At 48.9% G+C, this 11373-nt stretch overlaps 1 long non-coding RNA gene across 2 annotated transcripts; it reads left to right on the top strand.

Annotated features, from left to right (window-relative positions):
- The first annotated feature begins 2024 nt into the window (after nt 1–2024).
- On the top strand, nt 2025–11115 carry LOC141570660 (uncharacterized). 2 transcript variants are annotated; one of them, XR_012494940.2, is made up of 6 exons: nt 2025–2156; nt 2263–2373; nt 7748–8007; nt 8870–9093; nt 9516–9723; nt 10461–11115. It is a non-coding gene; the product is annotated as an uncharacterized LOC141570660 (long non-coding RNA). The 2 variants fall into 2 exon arrangements; XR_016020752.1 differs by having other exon boundaries at nt 7748–9093.
- Nucleotides 11116–11373: the final 258 nt, after the last annotated feature.

The following is an 11373-nucleotide window of genomic DNA, read 5'->3' on the forward strand; positions in this document are numbered from 1 at the left end:
TGCCGCCCGGTTCGTGTGGCATGTGCGCTGTGCCTCGGGGGCACAAGGAAGGTTCCGTTTGAAGGAGTGCTGCTGCTGAGCATTGCTCTCAAATGCAGCGCTGGGTAGTAGACTGGATAAAAGTGGTGTTTTCAAGGTTAAACTTACTAAAGTTGCTAACTCAGTAGTTAGGAGCTTACAGGAGGCCTCAGAGTAGTTTGCAACGGAGCTGGGACTAGAACCCCGACTTCCCATCTTAATGGTGTGCTTTGAGCTAGTGCTTATGGGAAGCTGTAGGGTGTTAAACTAGCTCATGTTAAGGAATTGAAGACTTCCTGGGCTATTCTCCTGATCCTGGGACCTAGATTACCTGGAAGCATTGTGACTCTAGGTGGATGCAGGGGAATAATCTGGAAAGGAGGTAAAAGGCCCAGAAACTTGGCAATTTTTCGATGAGTAGTCTTTTCCTGCAGGCATCCCATTATGACATTATTTGCCACTATCCTGAGTGTGGAAAGGCATTGGAATTAATTGGATGTCTTTCCCCTAAGTCCTACAGAAAGCTCTGTGTATTCATGCATTCATTCCATCAGTCAACAGATGTTGATGAGCACGTGCTGTGTGGTCAACCTCTAAGTTGACATGTAAGTCAGCATATGAGCTATTAGTGCTGGTCACATAGATAACAACAACATTAAAAAGAGAAGTGGGTCTTGCATGGGGCTTACATTCTACGGGGGAGAGAGAGCCAATGAACGAAACAAAGGAAAAATGTTATTTAGTGGTGACAAGAAGGCAATGAAATAGGGTGTTATAGTATGGCAGCACTTCCCAATATTTTGATTGCATGTTTATCAAAATATTTTGAACACTTGCCATACACGCATATGTGCTAAGCATGTGTATTGTTTATAAATAATATGCATGTGCCACTGACCGAATGCATTATAAAACATGTACAAAATAAAAAGGTTATGAAAGTAAGAGTAAAAAATCATAGGAATGGAAAGTCTATCGCTTTCTTCTTGTGCCTCACTGATAATCTCAATGATAAACTGTGGTACGCAACGTGCGTGTCCAGTTCTGGGGACCACTGAGGGGCAGGCACCATGAAGGAGGCTGTGCTCTAGACACAACGGCCAAGGAAGCTTTCTCTGAGGAGGTGCCATTTGCCCTGAGACTGGACCAATGATGAGGAGTCACCAAGAGATCTGGGGGAGAACCTTCTAAGTAGAGAGATGAGCAGCTACCGAGCCCAGATGAAGGAGTGGGCTCAGTGTTTCTGAGGAGGAGACAGAGGGCCATGGTGTCTGGAGCAGAGGCAATGGAGGGCGGAATGGCCAGATGGTGGTGTGAGAGGAGGGCAAAAGTCAGGTCCTGGGGCCTGCATGCCACACTGGGACTGCAAATTTTATTCTAACACCATGGGAAGCCATTAAAGGGTTTCCAACCAGATCGTGGTGTGATCACAGGTATGTTTTAAACGAGTTCACTGGCCACTCTGTGAGAGGAGATTGTAGGCACAGAATCAGAACTAGTGAGACTTGGTAGGAGCTGTTTGCAATAGTCCAAGCAAGAGATAACAGACGGCTTGAATTTGGGTGGTGGTAGAGGAGGGAGCGGGGAATGGATGAATTAGGATACGTTTTGGAGGCAGAGTTGGCAGAATTGAGTCAGATGTGGGTAGCAGATTGGTGATAGGAGAAGCATCATGGCTGACTCCTGGATTTCTGGCCTGAGAAACTGGGTGAGGGGTGGTGCTATTTATGGTATGGGTCAGTCGGGGTGAAGAAGTAAGCTCAATTCTGCTCCAGACGGGGAGAAAACAAGTAGGCACTGTGTACACCAGTCTGTATACCCATGTGGGGAAGGTCAGGGCAGTGGGAGGAAATTTGAGGAAGCATCTGGCGAGGGCTGGCCTGTGAGTGGTGTCAGAGGGCAGCCTGTGGGCAGCTAGAGAGCACCAGCTAAGGGGAAGCTGCAGACAGGAAGCAGGAAACCATCCGAGAGGAACTGCACCCTTAGCATGTTCTGCCTGCGTTGTTCCCACAGTGGCAACTGATGCAGTTGCTGTAGCAGCAGCAGCTGCCACAGGCCTGGAGGGCTGGCAGCTGGGAGGCTCTGAGCCTCTTGCCACACAAGAATGTCAGATTCAGACCCAGGCAACAGCTGGCCAGGTTGGAAGCCTCTCAGGCAGGAGCCCAGGCTGGCCCCTGGGCGGGCCCAGCAGACTTGTACATCAGCCTCGCAGCCCTCTGACTCCCTCCCTCCTCTGCATTGCAGCTGCTTCCCAGGGCCTGGAGCTCATGACGTTTTGACAAATGATGCAGCCAGCAAAGCAAATCACTGTTCCAACAGGAGAGCTGCAGGCTTCCCTGGGAAGGGCTAGAGCAGGTAAGAATCCCAGCCACAAAATCCTCCTGTAAGAAATCACGTTTTGTTGTCTTATAACTGGGCTTCATTTCTCTGTTAAGTCCCCATTCCACCAAATGGCAGGATATGTTGCCTCTGTCAAGTCTGAGTTTCCTGTTTCCCTGAGGGTGTGTCCAAATGCCAGGGCTCTCACAGGCCGTAGGGGTCAGGGGTCAGGCTGGAGATGCGTGGTGTTATCATCTGTGGGCTGCGTGTGCTGGGACATCCTGGCTCCTCCAGCCTTTGGTCATCAGTCCATTCCTCACTGCCTACAAGGCACTCTCGGGCCCACCAGCCAGCTCTCGCTGCCGCTTCTGGGCTATCCTTCGGTGCGTTGCAGACATTCTGCTGTGCCCCACTTTCTGAGCCCTGGGAATTTATCTCTGCTTCAGTCTCCTCTCAGTACGTGGGTTCACTGACACTCTTGTGCTGCAATGTGACGTATGGGACCTGAGATCCCATCATAGCCCATCTGCCTGGTTACATTTCCCAATAGATAGGGCATCTACCCCAGCACACTGGGATGGGCAGTCCTGAAGTTTGGGCCACTTTTCTCTTGGAGGCCCAAGCTCATCTAGGAGCTTTATGACCCCCTGGGGTGCAGCCCAGGGTACAGGTTGGAGGGGCCACTTTGCTCTTTGCCTCCCCTTAATTCTCCCCACCCACCCCCAGCACAGGGAGTGTTCATCCAGGACATAGGGGGGATTTTCTTGGTCTTTCTCATCTTGTGTGTTTGAGCTTCAGTCTTAGGCCCAGCTCCGCATTTTTGAAATGCAAAACCTCCAAATTTGCCTACTTATTTTCTGTCTTCTGCTGTGTCTGCCCTCTCTGGGGCAATGAAGGAAGGATGCTTACGGACCTAAAGGATGGGGAAATACCGTGACAGGGAACACAGTAGGAAAAACCATACATGATTAGTTCAACATACCCTCTCAGCATCTGAAAAATGGAAGCCTGACCCACACTGGTCCTAGAGCAGCCGGGAGAGCCTTCATTCCCTTTTGAGTAGAAATAGGCCACTGAGAATTTCACAGACATCTAATTCATAGGATCGTGGAGGCCCAGTGCTGGAAGGGACCTGCAGGGAGATCTTGGGCGTCTTCCCACATGGAGCCTGGACCTCCTCTAACTGGGAACTCTCCACCATAATCTTTAGATGTTTCTTACTAGCAGACAATGCCTCCTCATTTCCTCTTATAATTTCCCGGGGATAGAAAACAAACAAACAAACAAATAAACAGTTTCTCCCCATGAAAGGCTGGATGGGGGCAAGACAGAAAACATTCTTCATGGTCTCTGAGAGCTAAATATTCTTGTAAGGAAGCACCCCCTGTTCCTCCAGTGGCTCCTCTGATGATGGGAACTCCAGCACCCGGGGCAAGGCTGGCCTTGGCTGGTAGCATGAAGCAGGGAGGGAGAAAGAAGATCCAGGCCTAGGGCAGCTCTGCCCACAGGGAACTCTGAAAGACAGGGAGGATCCTAGTTGCTGGGAAGAACACAGGCTCCAAGGAGCAAATAATCACTGACAGTGACTGGCACCTACTATGTGCCATAACCTAACTCATGTAATCATTACGACAAGCCTGTAATCATTCTGTCATCATTCTCATTTAACAGATGAGGAGACAGAGGCTTGGAGAGATTAAGTAACTTGCCCCAGGTTAGGGGCATGCTCCAGGCAGAGGGCGAGAGAAAGAGGGCAGGAAATATACCCTGGTTGCTCAGATCCTCCTCTGCTCCACTCTCTTATTGACACCTCATTGAGTGAACCCAACAGGCAACAGAGCCTGGGAAATGTAGTTTGTGTGGTCAGACCTTGCAGTGGGAGCAAATCAGGGGAGTGGCTCTGGGAGCAGGGGGCAAAAGACTGGTATGTTTGCAAATATGTGACCTCCAGGAAAGGGATCTCAAGTGCTGAGGAGTGACCAGCTGAGTAAGACAAGCTAGCCATGAACTGATCCTCAGGCCAGGTGCCCTGTCTCTTGCACCTCCATCTTGAGCTGGAACCCTGTGTCCTCTGGGTAGCCATAGATGAGAAGTAATGCCTGTCCTCAGCCCTGAAGGAAGCAGAGCAGGGCATTCTGGCTGTGCCATAATTGCATCATGAAATTTCAAGAGGAAGCCTTGGGATAACCTACCAGGCCTTCCCCAGGGACCACAACATTCAGAGTGCCCTTTTTGAAGAAACTGATTCTGTCTTCACTCAAAAAGTCTTTAATTAATAAGTGGAAGGCCTGCCTTTATATTGGGTATAGACCTCTTGAGATAGTTAATTTTATGCATCACCTTGGCAGGGCTATGGTGCCCAGATATTTGGTCAAACATTATTCTGGATATTTCTGTCGAGGTGTTTTGGGGATGAGATTAACATACAATTTGATGGGGTTTCAGTAAAGCAGATTGCCCTCTGTGGTGTTAGTGGGCCTTGTTCAATCAGCTGAAGGCCTGAATAGAGTAAAGACTGACCTCCCCCTGAGGAAGAAGGAATTCTGCCAGCAGATGGCTCAAACTCTTCCCTGGGTCTCCAGCTGTTGGCTTACCCTATAGATTTTGAACTTGTGACCTCTACAATCATGTGAGCCAATTCCTTATAATCTCTCTCTCTCTCTCTCTCTCTCTCTCTCTCTCTCTCTCTCTCTCTCTCTCTCATCTATCTATGTATCTATATCTATATATTGCCTGTTGGTTCTATGTCTTTGGAGAACCCTGACTAGTACACTTCTGATAGGCTCAAGATTTGGTTAATATTCCCTTTTGCACCAAAGCACATAGGCTGCTACATGGGTAAAAAAAAAAAATTGTTCCACTTTAGGGCACCTCAAACATTTCTTAGGATGGATTATGCTGGCAGGACTCTCCATGGGAGTAGCTCTTGGGGAAATCAGTCTTGCACATGGAACATGGCATTCCCTCCAGGAAGAAGATGGCTTGACTTCAAATGCTCTATGTGTGCTTACTCATCTAAGAGGATCCTCAAGCTACCTGAGGTCATTCCATCTCTAAGCCTCATTCCCCAGAACCTCAGGTGGCTCTAGCATTTGGCACCACATACTGCAGCATGCAGAGACTGGCTAACCTTGTGTGCTTGTAGGGGAGCTGTTGAACCAATGCCACCTCTGGTGTACGAGGTGTGATCAAACAATATGGTGAATGTTTAAATAAAAAAATAATTATAGTAAAAGGCACATTGCATTAATCCCCCTCAATATATTCTCCCTCTTTTCAAACACATTTATCCCCTTGTTGTTGCCACTTTCTGCAGCAGTTCTCGAAGTCCTCTTTTGTGAGTGTCTTTAGTTGCTCTGTCATGGCTGCCTCAATGTCCTGTATCATTTTGACTTTGGGGAAGAGCCAGAAGTCGCAAGGTGCCAGGTCCAGTGAATAAGGTGGATGAGGACACACCATAATGTTTTTATTTGACAAAAATTGCCATATACCAGAAGCGATGTGTGACATGGAGCATTGTCATGACGAAGGATGATTTATAGCAGGTTTTAAAACACACCTTCTCTCAACCGTAGCTCACACCCAACTGACTGCGCCAAACAAATTGAAACTTGTCACACACTGTTACTAAGGTTCTGCGTGCCGCTTCTTGTATGGAAGATCCCTGCCTTTCCTTTGGATGGCACTCAGCAGCAGCATTCACCATATTTTGTGATCACAATGGAAAAGCTCCATGTCACACTTAGCTTCTGGTATGGCAATTTCTGTCAAATAAAAACATTACAGTGTGTCCTCATCCACCTTATTCACTGGATCTGGCACCGTGCGACTTTTGGCTCTTCCCCAAAGTCAAAATGACCATGAAAGGTAAATGTTCTGAATTGATTCAGGGCATCGAGACAGCCATGACAGTGCAATTAAAGACACTGATGAAAGAGGACTTCCAGGACTGCTTCAGAAAGTGGCAAGAACAATGAGATAAGTGTGTTCAAAGCAAAGGACAGTATTTTGAGGGGATTGATGGCAATGTGTCATTTACTGTAGTAATTTTTTTTTAATTTAAACATTCATTGTATCTTTTGATCACACCTCATTCCCTGGGAAAAGCCTCATTTGAATTCAAGCCTGCCTTCGCATCCTGGAACTTGAGTCACCTCCACTCTTCTGCATGTGCTGGTCAGGATGGTCCGCTTCACTCAAGGCTCAGGACCACTGCTGACCCTGGACACTGCATACATGTGCGCATGTAAGATTTCCTGGCTCTCCAGCCAGTCTGACACATTTCTCCCTTCACTCAGGAACCTCTTAAAGCTTCTTCTTGAGAATAGAGAGTGTTTCTTTTATCTTTCTCTTCCCAACTTCCAGCAGAAGTCTGAGAAGGTAATACACAATTCATGTTTGTTGAATGAATGAATGAATGAATGAATGAATGAATGAATGAATATTACTGGCCCCATCTGATGACCAAAGAAGCAAGTCTACCACAAGCTGGAAGATTTTCACCTGATGCTAAGACAACTATTGGGGAGATGACAGAAATTTTGGAGAACAAACTGACTGCTCTTTTACTACTTATTCTCCTGACTCCCCCAACCACCTGCCCCATGGTCAGGCCCTGCCTAGGAATGGTGGCATTGTCTTTACCCATCTGACGTAAGGTGTCATGATGTTGTCGCAAATACCCTGAGGGAACTTCTGGGTTCCATAGGTGCCACATCGCTCCTTCTTTATCAGTCAGCGTATCAGACATCTCTTGAGAGATAGGTTCTTCACATATTCATGAACATTTGTAGCTAAATATATGAATATTCTGGACATGTTCTTTGAATTTCCCTTCAATTTTATAGGAACTGGGTTTATAGAGTAAAAAAGGAGCTATAGGAGGCCGTTCTCATTACCAAGGATAATCAGCCAAAGAGGCCACTTACTTTTTCCCTTATCCAAACCAGAATTCTTGCAGAAAGACTGGAGGGCCACGAAGTCATGGCAAGGAACACACTCTAACCACTGGTTCTTGGCAGAGCACCCAAACTCTTTCCATAAGAACCAAGGAGGACTCAGTCTATGATGCTGGCTGGGGGTCAGAGCGACGGCGGGGCTCTGTGCTGTGACTTGCAGCAGTCTGAAAATAGGGGAGAATGCTTAGCAAGCACACTGACCACGACCAAAGGCCATTCACAGGCCCAGGAAACAAGCATGAGTAACCAAACTGGGACGGAGTGAGTCAAGCAAAGGTGTATCTAGAGTAATTGTAAAGACTGGAGTGTTGTGGGTTGAATTGTGTCCCCATAAAATCCATGTGTTGGACTCCTAAGCCCCAGCACCTCAGAGTGTGACTGTGTTTGGAGACAGGGCTTTCAAAGAGTGATTAAGTTAAACTGAAGCACTTAGGGTGGACCTTGTCCAATAGGACTGGAGTCCTCATAAGAAGAGGAGATTAGGACACAGAAATGCCAGAGAGGAGCACCAGGTGAGGACACCAGGAGAAGGTGACATCTGCAAGCCAACGACAGCGGCCTCAGAAGAAGCCCACCCTGCTGACACCTTGATCTCAGATGTCCAACCTCCAGAACTGGGAGATCATAAATGTCTGTTGTTTAAGCCGTCCCTAAGCAGACTGATGCCAGGGGCTAAGATGTCCCTGCCTCAGTGTTGCTAGTCACCAATCAGGTGAGTCAGAACTGAGTGACTAAGTGGGACTGAGTAAGGGATATAAGGTTGGGATTGAGTCACACTCACGTGGCTTCCTTAAGTTAGGAAAGAGGGGACAAAGGTGGCTCTGAGTGTTGCCCAAAAGAGGGTCCCCTGACCCCTCAGCTGGAGTGAGGCTGAACTGACCTCACTGTGGGGTCTGAGCCTTTGCATTTCCCTGGTTGACGATGTCCTAAGGGCTCAGACTGCCCGCTTTTCCTCCACACCTGGCTCTTGACAGAGGCAAGTAAGAGATGGCACAGGACTTTATGGTTCAAGAAGACGTTGCCCCACCACCAAGGTGTCATGCTTGCCTTTTGGTTCTAGCTAGACTCGGTTAAAACAGAAATCTCACCTTCATTTAACACTGGCTGCCATGGGTTAGGTTAACCAGTTGCTCTGGAATGGTTTCCTTTGGAAGGGGTTGGAGTGGAGTGATTGAAGTGTGTCCGTAACCTGGGTCTGATGATGCTTACATACCCAGTTTCCAGGTGAAAATTACTCTAACAAGAGGAATTCTCTCTTGCAACTGTTTGTTTTTATGTTGAGTGTATTTTACGCCCGCAAAACCAGCGGAGCAGTGGCAAGTTTAATCCAACATAATAATTCACTGTTATACAAAAGCCTTAGAAGGTACAGTTTGTTTTATTATCTGCATCCTCTTTTGAGAGTCATAAACACCCTAAGAGACAGGCAGGATGCCTATTAGTTATCCTCGTCTTACCAACATTGGAAAATAATGGGGTCTCAGTTTGGGGTCTCCACCTCTGCTTGCGCACCCTTTTCATTTCTTGATGTTTTCATGGATAATATCTTCCTACTGTACTGACTGGTTTTCCAGTAGGTACTCCTGTGGAAATAGCCATCCGGACTCCTTGACCAGCTGTAGACAGGGCCTGACCTTCATGCTGACCCTCCTATATCCTGCAGCTGGAGGACAAATCCTTGTTGTACTCGGGCAGATGCGAATGGGACTCCAGCACCCCAAGGGGAGTGTTGGCCTTGCTGTGCATCAGAATCATCTGGGAACTTTAAAGAACAAGGTGTCTGGAAACCACAACAGAGGTTGGTTTGGATTGGTTACATTGTTGCTATTTTTAAGCTCTCCAGGTAATTCTCACATGTAGATAGGGTTTCGTACCACTGGGCTAAGACATGACCCACTTTACATTTGGCCACCAGTTACTGAGTCATCCCCTTTCCAAGGCATTAGATGTCACTTCTCAGCGATGGCAGTGGCTGCTTCTTGTACCCGAACTTCTACTCTGTGGGACTCCTGCAGGGTCCCTGGTTCCCCATGGGTGAAATTAGAGAGCATGGCGCTTGCTCTCGTCCGACGAGAAACTGAGCATCAGCCCCAGATTGGGCCTTAGTTGGGGGAAAGCTTGAGAGGACAAGTCCTGTCTGTGTCTGGGCAACAAAGAGAGACTTGGCTGATGGCTGCCACAAAAGTGCCTGTAAACCCCACTTCCTTGTCCTGCCTGAAGTCTCAGGAGTTGGCCTTGTGTAGGGGAGGCTGAAGAGGGAAGCCCAGCAGTGCTGACCAGTGCCCGGGAAGGATGAACGCTCTCTGGGCCCATGATTGCCTGCTGGCATGGCGGCCTGTTCTGGACCTGACTCTCGGCTGGTCCCTGAAGTGCTGGCCTGGCGTGAGGGAGCAGAGGAAAGAAGCGGTGCCTAAGGAAGGCTCAGCAGGTATTCTCCGAGGAAGCACATGGAGGTGGAGTTGGGGATGAGCAGGAGGTCACAGGGGTCAGGATGGGAGGAGAAGAGAGACTTCCGGCTAATGGCAGAACAACTCACTTCCCATACTCATGAGGGCATTGGCTCAGCATAGGGGAAGTGGAGAACTGGCCGATTCGGACCAAGGGAAGGGCTTGGCAGGAGACTGTGCCTCCTCAGACACCCTGTGCAGCTGTGTCTGAGGACCCCAGGGACTCTGAGCAGGGGCAGCCACTGCAGTGAGGACCAGAGGCACCCACGGGGATGGAGAGTTCACTCGCAGCCCTGTGGGTCCCTTGGTCCCTCTCCATTGTCGTCATTATCACATAATAAGAACGCTGCTGTTCTGCTTTCCATGGCACCGTTATGTCACAGTGTCGTGAAGCAAACAAGACAGGGATCACTGCTCCCATTTGATAGACCTAGAAACTGAGGCTCAGCGGGGTTCAGTGACATGGGTAATTATGACAGAACGACAGCTAGAAACCTGAGTCTGGGCTCTGGACATGAAGGGCTTGTGGCTTCCTTTTTAGGCCTCGGGCACATGTCAAGGAGACTAAAATACCTTTCAGTGCCATGTCCACCAAGACAGCGGTACCTGGCCCCGTGGTTCACTGGCAGCAGCATTTTATTCAAATGCCTACCATGAACTGCTCCAAGTCCCTTACGCTATTAATTCAGTTAATCCTCACAATATCTATATTTTACAGATAAGGAAACTGAGTCACAGGGGTGCGGTCACTGACCCAAGGAGCAGAGTCTGCTCTCAGCCACAAGGCCCCAGCGCCTCTCAAGGGAGCGGTTGGAGTGTGCTACAGCTTCCTGATCAGACAAACGTGACTGTGAACCCAAGTCGGGGCTGCAGGCGAGGACCCCCCGTCTCTGCCCCCTCACACCCGAGACCAGGGGACACTTACCCTGCTGGTTTACGGTGAGGTCAAATGAGGTTGCCTTTGCACAGCGCTCTTTGCTCTGCATGAAGGAGTCTGACTCAGACTAAGCTTGGGCATCAGCAGCAGGTCAGAGGGGCCTGGAGGGAGGGCTAGGGATGGGGGTGGGGACACATAGGCCCGTGTGCTCTGTGGGCCTTGCAGTGCCCCACACAGCGCTCCTCAAAAGCCGCTCCCTCAGCCAAAGCAGGACATCGAACTGGAACTGGAAATGTGGCACTAAAAACGGCCGCAACGGAACAAGCAGCACTCAGGAATCCGTGCAGCAATAAATTCAGCGACGCTCCCAGCTTGTATGGTTTCACTGTGCTCTCCCAGGAGCACATTTCAATATGAATAATTTATCCGGTAAAGGAATATTGAACTTGCCACCACGGCCTGCAGGGATAATAATAAATCCTGTTTTTGTGAATCAGAGAGGTGTCACCTTGTAATGGAAGGACACTGGACCTAGAATCAGAAGTTCTGGGCTCCAGTCTTAGGTTGTCCATTGAGCAACCACTGGGTGGCTGTGGGCAAACCCCTTCCCATCTCTGGGTCTCTGCTCCCTCTGGGCCGTGGCCTGCTCAGGCCAGAAAACCTCACAAGTATTTTGCTTGTCCCCTTGCCTCCTGCTAGCTGCTCCCAAACATTGAGCACTTGGGCAAGTCAGGCCAACTCCAGGGTGTTTGAG

This window comes from Rhinolophus sinicus, chromosome 3 (assembly GCF_057876585.1).
Source record: "Rhinolophus sinicus isolate RSI-liver-muscle chromosome 3, RSI-T2T, whole genome shotgun sequence".
Classification (NCBI taxonomy): domain Eukaryota; kingdom Metazoa; phylum Chordata; class Mammalia; order Chiroptera; family Rhinolophidae; genus Rhinolophus; species Rhinolophus sinicus.